At 33.4% G+C, this 6,982-nt stretch overlaps 1 protein-coding gene across 3 annotated transcripts in view; it reads right to left on the reverse strand.

The window, feature by feature from the left end:
* LOC149807731 (receptor-type tyrosine-protein phosphatase T-like) overlaps nucleotides 1–2,095 on the reverse strand; it is a 135,648-nt gene extending 133,553 nt beyond the window's left edge. For all 3 annotated transcript variants that reach the window (XR_016423352.1, XM_089969944.1, XM_089969937.1), the window contains exon 1: nucleotides 2,000–2,095. The gene's annotated coding sequence lies outside the window, so the exon portion shown is untranslated. The remainder of the gene's footprint in view (nucleotides 1–1,999) is intronic.
* Between the last annotated feature and the right edge of the window lie 4,887 nt (nucleotides 2,096–6,982).

Here is a 6,982-nt window from a genome sequence, read left to right on the forward strand (position 1 = left end):
CTCCATCGGCATGTGACAGACCCAGAACAATGCAGTCGGTGGTTATGCTACATTAATATATTTAAATTTAATTTTGTATACGTATATTTAGCAGCAGTAAATAAAATATAAAGAGACGTGTGAATTGATGCAAAACTGTGCATGTGCATATTGTTCAAGTCCAAGGAAGGCGTATATTTCAACGGAATATCTTTAAGGGTAGCGATATTGTTCCGTGTATGCACCAGTCAGAACCCTTCACTCCACGAGTTCGAGAAAGCAAAAACAACTCATATATAACTTTATGCATCCCACAACGTTTGACAAAGTTGACGGAATCTGACAATTTGAATCCTGCTGCTACATTGCCTTAAATGTGTGGTTTCCGATTGTGATTGGTGAAGAGAAACTGAAGAGGTTGCGCTGGCACGAATTCAACTAATATAATTCTCACTTCTGATTTAATTATTCAATTACAAATATTGTATATACTTGCATATGGTTGACAAGAATATGATACCATATGTTGATTCTGTTATAGTGATATCGAAACAAGCCTTCAAACTGAAATGCAGAATTTGGGTCATACATTTATTATTTTGTGGCAGAAGATAGATTATTTGCCCTCAATTAAATAGTTTTAATTTCCACTGTTCCCAGGGCCCACTCATTCAAAACATATACTCCAACGCTGTATTATCGTGGGCTCTATATTATCGCGGCAAACGGGATTTTCCGGTTAATTTTGGACACCCGATTTCATGCAGTTGTTTACAGATATAAAGATGTAGCCAATAAGGACCCAACTATCTTATAGAACAGTTTCCTCTAAAAATGTAAACATTTTTAATAAGTTTAAATTGAAAGAAAATGAATATTACTTTTCTTGTAAAATTTAATCATCGTAAACAAAGCTCCAGCCGAATTTGCTATACATGCATTGTCATTGATTACGAAATATATTCAGTGTATCGTCCTATGTTTGAAGATTATATGTCATACACTGATGGTGACACGTGATACGTGTCCTTACATGGCTAAGGGTGCAATTTCATTACATGGTATCAGTATGGACCAACATTTACAAAAGTGTCGCTTATGATCATACTTCTCGTACGTAAATAAGAATACAATAACAGTTAAACATTCTTGAAATCAGTAATATTTAATTATAATAATGATACTAATGATACTTTCTTATATATTTATATTTTTTTTCAATCACATTACATTTAAAATTCAGATAAAGTTCAATAATAATTTTTTTCAATTTGTAATGTTGTTATTCATGGATTTTCACTTTACATTTGTGGATTCAATTTAATCATCGGATCTTTTAGTTTATGTGAAAATATTCTGTAAGTACATGCGTGGACATTCATTCTCATAGGTAAGTTGCAATTTATGTTTATTATTATACTTGTGTGCTGCCATACTTAAGTTAGGCGAATACCGTGATTAAATAGAGTTGTTCGATCCCATGGTACGTTAAACTTGATCAGCCACCCTATACTGTTTTATTTACTCTTATGCACTTCCATAGACAAAGATCTTTACAAGAAAAGAAAGAGGGAAAGACACTAAAATTTTACAAATTATAAGTAAGTAGCAATAGCAAAGCAGTTTTAATATATATCGATGAGAACATTAAGTTCCGAGATAATACAGCGTTCCAAAATCCTACAGCACAGCGCTCTGGTCAAATATAGAGAGAGAGACAGATTATACGCGTAACGTAACAGTTCAGACTCGATAAAAAGTCTTTAAGCAAATATATATTAATAATGCAGAAATGTATAGCTTCTCCAAGTATTTCTTGTTACTTAACTAAGAATTATACAAGTCTGAAAACATACTTTTTTATTGGTACATGACTTAACCTTTTAAAGCAGATTAAGAATATACACGTTTCAGACTATAAAAAGGATACAGAGCGAACATTGAGTGTTATCAATAGGTAGATTCGTTTCAAAATAAGTAAACTCTCACATCAGTAGCAATTACCATATAATCGACTTACCTTCTTTAAGTTTTATGCTTAAACGTCATTCCGATAGAGCAAAGGCAGACGACTTTGACGAGTTTCTTCTTTCCAAAAAGCATATATCACTTGACCTTAGAGCTACTTCCTTGTTGAATTTAACAGCTTAATATTCAGTTTTGATGACATGAATAATATCATATTTCTTTACTACAAACTCAGTTTCAAGCAGCGGCCACTTTGTGTTGCAACTTAATGTGTGCGATTATATTTATCTAACTATCTATCTGTTTATCTATCTGTCTATTTATCGCTATCTATGTATATATATATATATATATATATATATATATATATATATATATATATATATATATATATATATATAGAGAGAGAGAGAGAGAGAGAGAGAGAGAGAGTATCATTACACAGAATGTGTTAGCGAGATTTTTTTAAAATTCCATGATAATATTAATTTGTGTCGACATTAAAGTTTATATTTATAATTATGTTAAATTGTTCCATGTGTCGTGTCAGATACGTGTAGTTGTTTTCTTGTATAACTTTGAATAATTAAAATGTGGCATATACAATAAATACAATGCGGAAGTCGATTCGAAAGGTTTAATGCACATGAAAACCATGTTTGTTTCAATATTTTAGCTTCACATTATTTTATAAAATATATAACCCATGGAACAATACAGACACAATAATGACCGTAAAATCAATTACTGTGGTATATACATTGAACGTTTTAGTTTTCATTAATATGACTCAATGTGGCCTTAGTATAAATTTATGTATTCGAATTTCATATTTAAGCAGATGTATTCAAAAATGTATGCATTAATATGTATTTTCTTTTGAAGAAATATCGTAAGGGCATAGAGAATGTATTACTTTGTATTCTTGTTTGCATTAGTATTTGAAGAATGTATGATTGTATAGTTAACCGTTGAATAACGCTTTCGTTGTGGTTTTGGTTTTTCGCCGGTGAATACATTTAGTTGGTTATAACCGTATAACGTAGTTCAGATGTGTTTTGGGAGTATTGGTGAGTATTCAATTGGTTGCGACAATAACGGTTGAACACATCGTCCAGTCGTTTTTATACTCGTTTAGTAATTGTTACCTTTCACATTTCAGAGAACGTTACATTTGTGCACATTTATTAAACAATTTTTTTAATAAAAGTTTAATCCCTCTAAACGTACAGAATGAAAATATATTTATTACTGCAACGACGCCTGTTACCCTCGAGAACATTTCTATTTAGCAACATAGTTCTTATATATGTAGCCTCCATCTGATCTGCACCATATTGTGCTAAGGATGCAATGCCAACTAATAAACATATGAACCTTGAAATCATAATGTGAATAATGTTTTACCTGTAATGTTCTGCTACAACCCACCCACCCACCTAGTTAGCACAGAGTAATTATTTGTGAAGATTGATAATAATTCGTGTTCGAATAAAGACAACAATAATTCGTGTTTTTTATGTTGCTTGAATACAGAAGACATGCCTATACCCATGTTTAATGTATAGGTTCAAACCTAAACTAAATAATTATATTTCGGCCAATGGGCGATTTATTAATATTTAATATAACTCGGCGAATATCGAAAGTCTGACCCGAGTCATTCGAATGAGACAATCTAGCTCATGAAACACACATTTTATAGTTACGCTCCTGATTAAAGAGGATATAATACATTTTTGTATTGAACAAAACCTGCAGATACCACCAATCGCTCGACTTACCATTGAGGTTTGACGCAGTATCATTTTATGCAACGTGCACTTACATTAATAGGTAGATGATCAAACGCAGCGTTTAGAGAGGTACGTGAAGTTAGGGGATACATTGTCATACTATTCACTAAAAACGATATTTCACAGCGCAGTAGCATTAGGAACTATTCAAATAGCTGTTTTATGATATCTAATGTAATTCTAAAGTTCGTTGTGCTTGAAAAAAAACACAGACATAATTTGTTTGCCCCTACAAGAAAGTATGTATACTGAAATTAACAAGAAAGCAAGTATACTGAAATGAACAAAACACAGCACTGAATATGATTTTAATTCATCATGATCTAATCGGTCATAGAGTTTTAAAATCAAATAGTTGAATACACATGTGCAAAGCATGCCGTTATCTAATGGCGTAGCGATATATATATATTTGTGCCGATTACATCCCTATATAAACGAAGTTTCTCTTAGTACATTTCATGATACGTCGTGAAACGATATGCTGAATTTTCAAATCAAATTTAATCGATATAGTATTAAAGATGTTTGCTTCCTTCAGTATGTAAGTATTTTCTGGAAAATCTGAAATAAAAGGTTGATGGTACAGTACCAATGTTTTTGTTTGAAGTTTTAAAACCAAACGTAAATCTGTTATATTGGAGTACACTACTGCCTCAAACGTGCAATAACTCATACAAATCGCCATTCAAATAAATTATGACATAACGTCTTTTTTCATTGAAGAGATATGAACCAAATGGGACTTTGTTCGGGTCTCAAATAATAACATGCAAAAGAGATAACTGTATCCATCACTCACTGGAAAAAAAGCAAGTTTCTTTCTGAATATATCCGCTTCAAAGCAGTAGTTAGTGTTAATTTCTTTCATAAAAAGTGTTATTTTTAAAGCCTCAGCAATCTGACATAGAAAATTGTTCGATATATTTGGATATACTGCAATCAGTTTATTGTTATGAACCTCGAAGTACCTAATCATCATAACTGATAATCATTCGATGAAACGTGGAGCAGCGTCTGCTGATCCATCCAGTTATAAATGATTCTGGTGTCTTGTATGCAACTGTGTGTGCGTCAATTTAATTATTTTGTAAGGGTTCAAGTGATGATTGCTGTGAAGCGCCATCAATCATCCAGGTTCACTGTATCACTCCATCCAAAAATCCATATATCAGTTTAAGCTGGCAGATCCGCCTTCATTGTGAACATTCGTTTGATTTCAAACATGTATCAACTAAGATGGCAAAATGACAGGACTGGAATTAATTACGCCAATAATGAGAACAATGAACATGCCGCTGACATGTTTAATATCCCTGAAGCCGTAATACGACATTGGAAAATAGCCATCAACAAGAAATGTAGTAAACATATTTTGTGTTGGATTCTGTATCGAGCGCAGTGAAGGTTACATAACTAAAGGGGTGTTGGCTAGTTCTTGGTACTCTAGGGATGGACCAAACCTGTTTGATCTTTTTGAAGTTTCTACAGTATATAGAGAGACCACCCAGATAAAAGTGAATAACATTAGTCCAATTCGTAATGTTCAAAACAATCGCAGGGGTTTTTGTGGCGTCAAGATGCAAAGTTCATGATAGGATATTATTAATTTAATACATACAATGTTAAATTGCAAGTTGTCTGCAGGTGGATCGAGGACCCTAATTCGACCAACAAACAGTGTTGTCAAAATCAATCACGACATAATATATTGAACCACTCCAGCGTCACAAGTCAACAACGGATTGCCTGAACAACTCGATATGTTCGAATAAAAATAATAAATTGGATGTAATGTACGAAATTAATCTTGGTAATTTTGCAAACCAGAATCAAGATTTGAAACCAGTCGACTTAGGACCATAATTTGTGATTTGTATGGGCAATTTGATTGTCTGGGCAGCTAAACAAACTTTATTCATTGGGTTCCTGATGATCGTTTAACAGCACATACAAGGCAACCACTACAAAGTTGTCAAATGTTTTCTTATTGGTGGCATGTCATTCTTGATTTTTATGATGAAACCGCACAAGTGCATGCTTTGCTGTGGTTATACAATGTTTAGTATATATTATTATTTACAATGTTCTTCGCTATCGCCTATCGGGTTTGCATGTGTGGTGTGACTGCATACATGATAGCATGAGTGATTCTGTAGAACACGAAAGGGTTAGCACAGGCATTTGCAAAGTTAATCTTGAGAACTCAGCAATACCAGAATTAAATCCATCATGCCTGATTACCATGTTGTTCTTACGAACTAATATTATTGTCAGTTCAACTCCACCCGAGAACCGACCCAGCCACCCACCCAAAAAAACAAAAAGCCACAAAACAAACAACACAAAGCAAAACCCTGCGAACATATCTGCAAAACCCAATTATAACCACTGAGGGTAAAATATCCTGAACCAAGTTGCAATTGACGCTATAAAAACCCAGAGCTGAAATTTGTTTTGGTTCATTGTCACATTTCTGACGTTCTTAATAGTATACGGTATACTATCTACATAATTTAATGTATTCTTCACAAACGTTATAATTGAATAAGTGGATCTCGTGTGATCGTCAACATATCTAGCTAGTCAGATAGTAGTCGATATTAACGCATAGGATGCCTCAGTCAATACAAACACAGGAATTATCTAACCGTTAGCAAATATTACACATTTTAACTACCACTGATGGCTTCACAGCCTACTAGCCTGGGTCATGGTGGTAAGCTGAAAATGTCAGGCGCGAGAATGGGTTGGGTTTTACGCGACTGAATTTATTTTCTTTCCGATTCTCCAAGATACATTAACATGGTAAAAATGTTCTAGACTAAGGTAACTTGTCCATATTGAGCGGTAATACATACTTACTTGTTAAAGCTACATGACTAACTGAGGCTTCTCCCAACCTAGTTATTTTCCTATATATCCAGCTGTCCCATACATAAGTGTTCAATGAAAAATAATGGATATATTTTTTACGGTCGATGTAAATGTGATGTAAATGTGATGTCGATACTAAATAGTTTTGTGAATATAAGCATAACCAAATAAAACCTTAAAACTGAAGTGCTGATTTTCCTTCATAAATGTAATGTTTTTTTTATATCAGATAGAGCGATTAGAGCCATTTTATCAGCCTTAAGTTATGTTGTTTTATCGACTTGGTAAGTCACCGTATCGCTTGGAATGGTTACCGTAGTGTTATGAGGAGTTCCCCTTAGCGAATACACATCACTGCGCTA

This window comes from Sinohyriopsis cumingii, chromosome 1 (genome assembly GCF_028554795.1).
Source record: "Sinohyriopsis cumingii isolate HCF-2022 chromosome 1, ASM2855479v2, whole genome shotgun sequence".
NCBI lineage: Eukaryota > Metazoa > Mollusca > Bivalvia > Unionida > Unionidae > Sinohyriopsis > Sinohyriopsis cumingii.